The sequence below is a fragment of the Thunnus albacares genome, chromosome 8 (genome assembly GCF_914725855.1).
Source record: "Thunnus albacares chromosome 8, fThuAlb1.1, whole genome shotgun sequence".
Classification (NCBI taxonomy): domain Eukaryota; kingdom Metazoa; phylum Chordata; class Actinopteri; order Scombriformes; family Scombridae; genus Thunnus; species Thunnus albacares.
Window position 1 is genome coordinate 12,529,576 of NC_058113.1, and position 11,566 is coordinate 12,541,141.

The window sequence follows — 11,566 nt, forward strand, 5'->3', positions numbered from 1 at the left end:
GTGTGATATTATAGATATTCTATGCTTTTGACAGTTGAGGAAATTCTGAATGAGTGACCTGTTGTGTGTGACTGTGTGATCAAGGACACACCCTACACAGCTGTGGACTGTCTTGCAATTATGGACTGTATTTAAGCACTATGTCAGTTTATGACTGACATGTCTTGAGAAAGGTCCCTGTGACCGAAACGTTGACCATTTTTAATAATTCAATGCAAAGGTGATAAGTGTGTATGGGAATCTGCTTTTTTTTCTTTGGAAATGGATTGTGGAACCAAGCCAGAAAAGGGAGAACATTTTTTGGCCTTCTTTGTTGCCATGCTCTGCCAGGCAGTGGCCCAGAGCCTGCACAGCTCCAAAACAAGTTCCCTTGGTGCACTTGAATGTGCAAATGTGCTGAAGGCAGCACTCATAGCAGCACTGCGAGATGATAAAATTGTGGAGGTGATGGTCCACAAGATTGAAGCATGTGCCTTGGAAATGGACTTGAAAATGTCAGACACCATTAAAGAAGTGAACACAACCCCAGGTTGCTTTCTCCAAACCAAGGAACCAGAGGCAGTGGCAAAACGCAGCAACAGTGATTTGGCGAGTTTTACAAGGCTGTTGACTTGGTGTCAGTGGAGCTGAAGAGACGGTTCGGCAATTAAAGTGGCAGCAGAAGGAGGAACACTTAATTTGGAGCCCCTTCAGCTTCTCAAGGAGCTGGACATAGGCAGCCTTGATCTCCAGCTCAAAATGCTTGGCAATGTCAATGTAGCACAGTGAAAGATGTATCACCATGTCTATCTAAGCTCCATCCTCAAATGAGAGCTCTGTTTACGGAGGGTGAAAAACTCATACAATTGTGTGTGTGTGTTTACCTATATCAGTGGTCTCATCTGAGTGATCATTCTCCAACTTTTTATTTGTCATACTGTTTATATTTATTATCTTACACTGATGGCTTCATATGTATTGTGTTGTTTTATGTAGTGTAATTGTTGTTCTGTGGTTGTTTTTTTGTCTATCTGGCCATGGACAACAGATGTAAATTAGCTACCAGCTATCTCTGGTTAAGGTCCACCATGACGCAGAAGAGGCTCACGCACCTGTCCCTGATGCTCACACAGACATTTTAAACGCTTTGGACGTCAATGCCCTCATGAGGAACTTATGAGCTGCCGCTGAGCAGTTTAACATTATCATTAAACAGTAATTTCACACTGATACTTTTGCTCCAAAAATGTATTTGACTATGTTGTTGTATGCTGTGCAAATTGGGTTTTTGGACCAGTTAAAACATTGTGTGTATTTGGATATGTTCTTGTTTACTCCCAAATTTCTTTCTTTCTTTCTTTCTTTCTTTCTTTCTTTCTTTCTTTCTTTCTTTCTTTCTTTTTACTTCTTTTTTCACAAACTGGGGTAACTGTCACTTTCTGAGCTCTGAATGTAGTCAGCGTCATCACTGTGTTGTCACTGACCTACCCAGTTATTTGATGTGTTTTTTCTTCCCAAAAACTCATAATTTCTAAAATATATATACATGAAATAAATATTTGTAAAAACCCACTATTTATGCTTTTCCGAACACATCACTAACTAGATAGTGATTTAAAAAACATTTATTTAAATTAAAATCTTTAAGGTTATAACTTTAAGCAGCAGCTTCACGTCAACTAGAGATCATCAGGGATTCAGCTCAACAAAAACATTAACTGTGTAACAGTTATGCTAAGTCCGTGAACTGAGAGGCAATGTCTGATGTGTGTTTATTGTTGTATTGGCACTGTGACTAACCTGTAAAACCCACAAGTTGATGGGGGATAATGCTAACGTTAGTTAGCTAGCCCATAGTCCAACAGCCCATAATCCTCAAAACAAAAGCCCACTGCTCTGAAGGCCCGTTGCTCCAAAAATACCCTGGAGTTGGAGTTCAGGAGCAGGTAGAAGTGTCAGGAAATGGTTAATAAATACCCAATACCATCTGATGATGTCTCAACATCATGTAAACCAGTTCTGTTCCTTTAATATCCCACATCTTCTTGTTCTTGAATCTTCTAAGAAACTGAAGTTGTTTGCATGATGATGTGAGAGTTAGATGTTATCTGTTGTTCTGTCTCACAGGCACACGCAGCCCCCAAAAACACGCACACACTACTAGCTTTTGTTTGTTACACTTAATTTTACGGTGCAGTCATTACAGTACATTACAGTGTGATTACACTCACTGCAATAATTTAATACCCCTAAAATATGTTTTCTCTCAGGGAGACTTTAGGCCAGTCAGACAGAGCTACAGGGTGATCCAGGGAAATTCCAGAGGGGAGTGGTAGTGACAGTAGCTACATTTACATGGACCCTAATATTCCACTAATAATCAGAATAATAGCCCAATCAGAATAAAATGCCTCATGTAATCACCTCAATCGGAAGACACTGGCCCAAGGATACGTGTGTCTGTTGTGTGGAGTTTAGCAGACTTCACTGCATTTAACACTGCAGCTGAGAGTGTCAGAGCTTGGAGCAGGAAACACAGTCAATCTGCTTTGCGCTGCTGTCCTCTGTTTCCATCATCTCATGCCGATTAATTTTGAAAGAGCAACGGCCAATGGGGAAAGTCCAACACTCGGCCGGCCGAACAATGGTGATACTTCATCACTCACTCACTCACTCACTCACTCACAGACAACTGCGGTTATAAGGCTGGTCCATGGCTGGTCCAGCCAATAAATGTGACAACTCTTCAAGAGAAGCCAAGTTCCTGTATCCTGCTTGCCACCTGCTGATTAAAGTGAATGGGGTTAGCCCTGAAGTTAGCAATGGGTTAGCCTAACCTGACCAGTTCACATAAGGTGGACTGACTTAAGGTGGACCAGCTGTTCTCATTGTAGTGACAATCTCAGCTGCTCTTAAACGGAGAGTGGAGAATGTGTAGCTGCTGAGTCTCTCCAAACAGAAAAAGGAGAACCTGGAAGTGTAAGGACAGTGAGTTTGAGGGGGTCCCAGCCACATTTCAGGGAAGTTACAAGCTTCATGTGCAGGGTGAGAAGCCTATTGAGATCTTCTCAAATCTCTTTCCTGACAAACTTAAAGATGAAATTGTCTTCCAAACAAACCTGTATGCATTTTAAAATGGGAAAGACAACCTTGGCCTTACAAAAAAGTCTTTCTGGGAATCAACCTGATGATGTCATACATCAAATACCAAAGAAACTGCATGCACTGGTCATCCAATCCAGGGCTTCATCAAAATGCAATAGCAGATGCAATGCCTGTCAACAGATTCGAGGACATCATGAGGTACCTCCACTTTGTTGACAATGCATTAGATGGCCATAATGACAGGTTCTTCAAAAATCGAGTTAAGGCCTTTACACACTGGGGGCATTTTTTTCGTGCTGTTCACTGTTAAATTTCCAGTGAAAATTATTTTAAGTTGATGGGTATTGATTTTGATGTTTTTTGAGCACTTACAGTGCTGACGTGGCTCTGTTGGCAGTGTTCTTTAAGTAGGCCTAAGTTGAGTGCATGCACTCCTGACTGAGTTAATTACACATCCAGTTTTGACACACTTTTTCTTGAACTCACAGTGACGGTAGAGAAAACCCAGTGTCCGGAATATACTATTTAAAAAAGTAAGAACCAAATATATTGACTTATACATCATATATATACATTACCTTATACATTAATCATCATATAAAATTATGTGTTAACATCAAGTGGGGTGTGATGCAATTGATATGTGTCATTGAAGCTGGTGGATACTAGCTAATGCTAATTTAGCTTAACATGCTAGCTAGCTAACAAGCAGTTAATGGTAGTCAATTAAGGGGCACATTTTTCTCTGGTAGAAGATCAAATGTACAGCTTAACTAAGTATAGTGTGTTTCAATGTAATTGTGAAGCCCAAAATTAAATGGTTTTGCTACCTGGAGATGTAATGTTAGTGACTTGTTATTTTAACACTTAAGTTACCTAAATTAACACTTCACTTCACTTATCACTTTTTTCACCTAACGGTGGATTAGGCTAACATTTTAGGGAAACACTGGCGCTAGGTTAAGAGGACATAGCTAGCTGTTAGCTATCCAACATCCGCAGATTATTTTAACTGTGACCAAGTTTTTGGAAGGAGAAGAACGAAGCCAGGGGAGAGTGTAAAGTCAGTCGGTTAATATAGTTAAAGGCCACATTTTTTAAAATTAGTTGTTTGTTGTAGTAGTTTGTTTCTTTGTCATTTGAGTGACTGAAGTTGAGATTTTGTAAGGATATTTAGCTGTTTATTAACCTATCTTTAGATAGCTTTGTCTGGCACTACACTGGTACACCACTGGTCACGATGACTTTTTTTTATCCGCTGGCAGACTGGCACCAAAAATAACTTGGAACTCATGGTGGTGAGGTCAAACATAGCTAGTGTTCGAGGCCAGATCTAGAATTAGTTAATCTTGATATCTAGCAAGCTGATAAATTTCCAGGCCCAGGGGTAAGAAAACCTGCTCAGTTACATAATGTGTCAAGACTCCCTCAAAGACCAATAACATTTTTTTTAAGTATTTCTGAAGTCCAGTGTCAGCATCAGTAGGTCACTAAAATCTGCATGTAGCCTCTGGTAGGCTTACTTGTTCTATTGATCACTAAAGAAGCCTTTAGATTTTCATTCTTAAGTGTGTGTTTCCTAGAAATTAGCTTCTGCCTCCTGATAGAATTATTTAGTAGTGCCAGTGCAGGTCATTGGGGAATTTAACCATTTCCTTCTTAATTAATATTATAATAGCTTTGTTTGGAGGACTTGAAATAGCCAGTAATTTTTTGGCTACTTAGTTTGACTTGAAATTCAATTAATAACTCCTTGCACCTGAGAAAGTTAAACAGCTGGTTTTCTCCACTGTGTGCAGTTTCTGTAAGATGTCATGTTGTTGAAGGTGAAATACTATAGTACCAAGAAGTACATCAGATCACAGTCAGGTTTCACCTATTTGGAATTAATCAATGAAGATGAGTAGCCATCTTGTGTAACAGGACAAGGATGAACTGATCAGAATTTGGTGGTCAAAGGTCAAGGTCACTGTGACCTCACAAAACACATTTTTGGCCATAACTCAACGATTCAGCCACACTAATTGTGACAAAATTTCACACAAGTGTCTAATTAGATAAAATGATGAAATGACAACATTTTATATCCAAAAGGTCAAAGGTCAACTTCATTGTGACATCAGAGTGTTATGCGAAAACACTTTTCTGGCCATTATCCAACACTATAACTCAGGAACAGAAGGGGAGAATGTGACCATATTTCACATTTGGTCAGACACTGTATTGGTGACACTAATCTTAGTGCCACCTTGAAACCATGATTGTATAGATCTTCTGTGCTGCTGGGTTGAAAATGTGCGTGAAGCATCCATGTTTTACAACTTGTAGCTTCTTTGCAGCAACATCCATATCTGAAGAATTGTCTACTATCATGGCTACAACTTTGTGTTCTATCAGAATCAGCTTTATTGACCAAGTATGTGAATACACAGAAGGAAAATACACTTAATACATTTTATTAAATTCCCTCAAAGTCTTTACTACAAATATTATATGAGTCTGGACAGACATGGTTTTAAACTGCAACTTAACTGGTTGGCAGAGGCATACAACTGCAAGGCGATATTTCTAGTTTTTTCTGTGCATAATTTATTGGAATGTTTGGTGTGTCATAATGTATTGTTATTTTACTAGTGGTGCTTTCCTTTGTATGACAGTTCATATTGGCACCATCAGCTTTAGTCAGTAGAGGGCAGTATACTTCTTGTTGCAGGCCTTTTTGGTTTATTTTTACATTCAAAATAAAGGGAAGCACTGAAAATGAATATTTGTATGCTGTCTCTCGCTGTTCGTGAGACAGTTTTCAAATTCCCTCATCTGGATTCTCTTGCCTCCCTTGGTTGTTTGGCTTAAAATTAAAGTGTTGCCACACTTCGTAAGTGCCATTTCATTTGGAAATCTCTCTTTGGAAAAAGAGCTGGTGGCGCTTTTAGTTTTCAACTTGCGTATGAAAGTTACTGTTTCATCTTGTACACTCTAATGTTGATAATGCAACATCATAATACTGCTGTTAACAAGTGAAAGCAATGTGCATTTTCAGATTAGTTTTAGAGATAAATTGGTTAATTTAAGTCATTCATTATGTGCAGTTTAAAACCTGCTTCTGTTATCTTTATCTGGTGTCATGCTAGTCTTTCTGTAATCAAAAATAAGTTTGGGTTTCTGGTTGCTTCACATATTTGATGAAACTGACACAGCAATGAAGGAAGACATCCCTCTTGAACTGATAGAGGCCAATCCTGACTTATGCCTGACAGTACGTGACAGCATTTCATATGAAAGTAGTAATCAATGCTCAGGATTTTTCTGCTGCACAGATATTGTCAATTTGAGACCCCTTTATGTCCCTGACTGTCTGACTACTGTGACAAAGTAGATAACAAAGAAACTATTTGCGCAAAAGACAGATCAGCATCCAATTGCCAAAATGTAGGTTTGGCTTTGATTGTCCCATGCTTGTGTTACATAAGGTTGTTACACAGTTTGCAATGTCAAAAGTGTTGACCAGTAATTTTATTTGAAATCATCACCATATCACAAATCATCTCTGAATAGCACATTTCTAGCAGGTTTCCCTTGTACTGGATATATTTTCGTAATGACATTTTTCCTTGTTTTTCAAGATTTCTCTCCCTTAGATCATTCAACACCATCTTCCTTCAGGGATACCATGTCCCTTTCTTCAAGTGACAATGACCTCTCCTGTTGAAGAGAATAGGGCATTCCCACAGGCAGAAATATATCCAGCTCTGAAGTCATGAACAGGTCCACCACAGATGTTTCTGAGTCAGAGGCTGCAAAAGAGGTACTTGAGAGCAGTAGATGTCGTTTACAATTTTGACTCATAACATCATCATCAGTAAAGTGTCAAACTAAATTGAGATTTTCACCAATCAGGGTATTGTTACGTTTAGAATGGTGAATGCCAGATTGAGAAAGTTAGGAAACTTCATTTAGTGAGGAAGTAAAAAGGAACCCAGGGTTTGGCTGTTGCACAGCTCTATATTTTGTAACTTTTCTTCACATACACATTTATTAAATTAGGTTATCATTCACATACATTGAATGGTCACCTGTCTTCTGTAAGGCCAGCAGTGTAGTTGATTGACAGGTAGTCAGTAGTTGAAACCAGACTATATTGCTTATTTTGGCTTTTAACCTGACCCATTATCAAAGAAAAGTGCCACCAATTTGCTGCTCTACCTTGTTTTTCTTTTGCAGCACTGCTGTTTTTTGACCCTCCTGTGATGCAGTGAATTACTTTTACTCTTAGTCTGAACAGACACGTTTTGGTATATTGTTATTGCAATGATTTTAGCCTGGGGGACTGAATTGTACACTGAAAAGTTTTTTTCTCCTTTGTGAGTAGAGTACAAGTCATATTCAATGCAATTCACTGAAGCACCACACCCGGAGACAGCTTGTCAACATATTGGCTAGCCATATGACTGAGATGTATGGGTAAGTTTTTCTTAGATAAATTGTTCATTTTAAATCAATTCAGTCTGAGGAGGTTTATATTAAGAAGGAATGTAATGAGTTTTCAAAATGCTTTGCTCTAAAGGAGGATTCCCTCTCATAAGCAGAAAGAGAAGTATACCGTAGGAATCATATATTTGACTGACACTGTTATACAGTTATTCATTCACAATGCAATAACTGCGCTTTCTGTAAGATCAATGAGTGATAGACCTTTGTAATGATGAAAATAACTTAACAGGGGCACTTCTAGGAAGGGGAAAAAGGCACAGGATATTTAGCATGGTGCCTCAAGACCATGTCCAGGAATAAATATCAATGACCAGTCAAGGCAGGCACAGTGCTTCAAGCACAAGGACCAAACTGTTGAAGATCAGCAGCCACAGTGCCTCAGCAGCTTGATGAGGATGCCTGCAGGGAGGCTGTATCATTTCTTGTTCACTCTCTTGATGAAGCAAGTGTGTTTCAGAAGATGAAGATGGCCTTGCAATATCGCCAGGACCTAGTGCATGACCTGCAGTGGGAGTTTGTAGGTCTGTAATTGTTGAGTACATAATGATCTTTCTTTTGTTTTGTTTGTTTTGAGAAGAGGTCCCACAAGAGCATGCTTGAAAAAGGATTGTACATAGCCAATGGCTAGTGAGCAGTTGCTAATGGAAAGAAAAGTTGGACAAATATTTGGTAGACTATTTGCAGAGTCTGGATAGGATAACATCTAAATGACATGAGGAGCAGTTAGGCTGAAAGACAGTCTCCAGCAGCATCTGGAGAGAGATCAACTAAAAATAAGGGAATAAAACTGTGGGTTTTTAAGTTACAAATATGTCTTTGATTACAAATATGTCTTTAATTACAAAGACAAAGTTACAAATTGACTTTGATTTTTTCAATTTTAGCTATAAAAAATGCTGAAAAGTTCTTACATGCTCATGATGAATGTTCAGGGAATTAATTATTTTTAGAACCATTGACATGTTCAATAGGTCTGAACAGTATTCTGGGATTATGGTGGCTTTCAGTAATAATATTGAAAAATATTTTTTTCTTGCAGTTCTGACGGCAGAGTTGTAATTGGAAATTAGATACAGTCTATCTCATGTTACACAATCCTGCATTACAGAGAAGTTGCTGTTTGTTGATTGGTTTGTAATCTTATCAGACTTCTGCATTATGAACAAGTTTGCTTATATGAGATGTTGTGGAAGCAATACAATGCATAGGGATGTGGTATTGACTTTTTTTTTCAAGTTTGCTGAAATATGTAAATCTCCTTAAAAAAAATTCAGTGTAATTTTCATTTGATCACACACCATACTGTTTAGCTGCACTTATAGTGACTTTTAATGTGAATGTTTGCTGTTACATGTTAACACTGTTTACACTGTAAAGACACAAATGTAATTTGTTACACAAGTAACTATCCATGCAGCATGAATATATTGTGTGGATGTGTTCTATAAAATTAAGACACTTTAGTAAACAGCATGGTATTCAGAGTAGTCTTTTTCACCAAAAACCTTTTTAGTATTTTGAAATATTAATTCCATAAGTGTTTTATTAAAAATACTTTAAATGTTGACTGTTAACACTATGAAAGAGTTCATATTAAATCAACTGCAGTTGAGAGTTGCATTGTAACACTTAAAAAGCGTTAAAAAAAATCAACTCCCAGAAAAGAGTTACCTTAACTCTGCTCTTGAGTCTATTCGATGGTCACACATGTACACTCAAATTGAGTTAATTTTAACTCACACACAGTTAATTCCAAGGGCCAGAACTTGATATGTAGATCTACACATAGTAAGTGACATTTTACTTTCTTTAAAGAGGAACTTCACTTCTATAAATGTGATTTCTTAAGACTAGGTCACCTGTGGAGTAGAATTGTGCAGTTATTTTTGAAATTGGTGCCCTTTGACTAAAGAAAACAGAAAAAGGCTGTAAATTCCTCTTTCGCTCTAAAAAGGGGATCCTTCAACAATGAAAATGCAGTGCACATGGTCTCGTCCATAGCTACTGATGGTGTGTTTACGGAATGCAGGCGGCGAATGCATTTCCCTGCAGAGCGGCTGGTTAGCAGAGACAAGTTGGCACTGAGCAGTGTTGTATCTCTTTACTGAGACTTATTTTCATTTACAAAATGTTTTCCTCATCAAGTCCAATATCATACTGGTGTGCAAGGATCATGAAACAAACGGCATGCTGGAGTTCGTTATGTGGATCATTGCACATTTACTGAAATCTGCACACAAGTCAGAATGCTGCCAGAGCACATCAGTGCCAGTGGACAGTGTGGTCATGTCACGTATTTCTGTGAGATCAGATTGGTCAAAAAAACCTCAATCTGTATGGAGCTATTTTCCTATCTTTGTTCAAGAGCGTGGTATACCAATTTGAGAGCATAATTTATTGATTTCATGTTCAAATTTTGTAATTTGTCCCTCAAAACCCTGCGCTCACACTCAAATAGCCTCTGCTTGCACTTAGATTTGCTCTGTTTCTGCTCAAATTGTGTGCTTGCACTCAAATATAATGTTGCTTGAATAGATTTCCTGCGCTCAAGCTTCAGCTCTTCTCCTCGCACTCAGGCTGCTTCTGCGCGCTTGTGAAACTTCTGCTCTTGGATTTCTCCTCTGCTCTTGGATTTTTTGCGCAACAACCATGTCAAAATCCCCCAACCAATAGATGGCCAGGTTTAGTGTTGACCAATGAAATGATCCCTGCCTCCTTGCGAGCTTGTCCGCTTTACTTCTTAGAGCGTCCCATACGGGCGGGTACTCTTTAACTGGGTTCATCCACTCCCGCCCTCCAGGGCTTTATAAAATGTACTTCCCTTGCTTTATTTATGACTTTTGGAATAAAAGGATGGTTCATTTATACACCAGCACCCGTGATTTTTACTATAGTAGCTGCATACAGTATTATGGTAGCTGCATGGCACAGTGCCCGCCTGTTGGTGTGCTGGAGGAGAAAACTATGTCACCTTCATCGTAAACGTTTCTATGGTTACGCCTGTGCGAGAAAGTGAGATGGTCGCTTGAACTTCATTTTTCATTTTTCAATTTCAGCTTGGTTTGGGAAACAGTTGTGGTCGAAGGGGTGTAAAACTGGAACCAAATGCTGTTTCTTTTATTGCTATGGACAACGAGGAGCCCGGGACCTAACTATGCTCAAGCTGGATGCAGCCGCATAAATCACAGGTAACACACAGTTGCCACTGTACTGTTCTGTCTTCAGAGTTGGCAAAGTCCAATGTAATATTTTGTGAGAAAACAAGGTCAGTTTTACCAAAGCAGTGCAAAGTTTGTTGCAGTGTGGAGTTTTCAGTTCTGTCTCCTTTCTTTCTGATGATCCTGCAAATCTACTCTGACTGCAGCGCCTCTCTTTTGGCTGCAGCTGTAATGTTACTCCAGTGTTCGCTTTCTCCTCCATACTATGTATTGTATGATTGCACAGCGCGATATTCGGCCTCATAAATTATAACAGCTGCGCCACATCTCTGAATCGACATTATATTGTAAAGCTAGTTCTTTCTTGTTGTCAGATTCAGCTTTTCTATCCACCTGGGGCTCAAAATTCTCAGGGTTGACAGTGTAATCACTGAGTTTACCAAAAGAAACTCAGTACTATGAAGTTTGTTGCAGTTTTCTCTTCTGTCTCTGTTGTGGTGCATCTGCCATGGACACCACTCATTTGTCCATGGCAAATGTCCATTGACACTAGTCAGTGTTGCTGAACCCCTCTGACTGCAGCACCTGAACCCCTCTAACTGCAGCACCTGTCTTGTTTGCGGCTTTGACCTAGCTCCAGTGCTTCCAGCCGCCTCCATACTCTTCTTTGTCTGTTTCCACAGCACGATGTTTGGCCTTGTAACAATAGTGCCGTAGCCTAAATATGACTCCAACGTTATATCGTAAAAGCCTCATATCTTTTAGATTACCTGAAGATGACCTGAGGCTCAAAATTCTCGTCAGTGGAATCAGGAGTTACGCCATGGTTATGT

At 39.1% G+C, this 11,566-nt stretch overlaps 1 long non-coding RNA gene across 4 annotated transcripts; it reads left to right on the forward strand.

Moving 5' to 3' along the window:
- The first annotated feature begins 2,938 nt into the window (after window positions 1-2,938).
- Window positions 2,939-8,746, forward strand: LOC122987509. 4 transcript variants are annotated; one of them, XR_006404507.1, is made up of 4 exons: window positions 2,939-3,024; window positions 6,708-6,889; window positions 7,454-7,545; window positions 7,805-8,746. It is a non-coding gene; the product is annotated as an uncharacterized LOC122987509 (long non-coding RNA). The 4 variants fall into 4 exon arrangements; XR_006404505.1 differs by lacking the exon at window positions 2,939-3,024 and adding an exon at window positions 3,179-3,282; XR_006404504.1 differs by lacking the exon at window positions 2,939-3,024 and adding an exon at window positions 3,524-3,617.
- The last annotated feature ends 2,820 nt before the right edge of the window (window positions 8,747-11,566 follow it).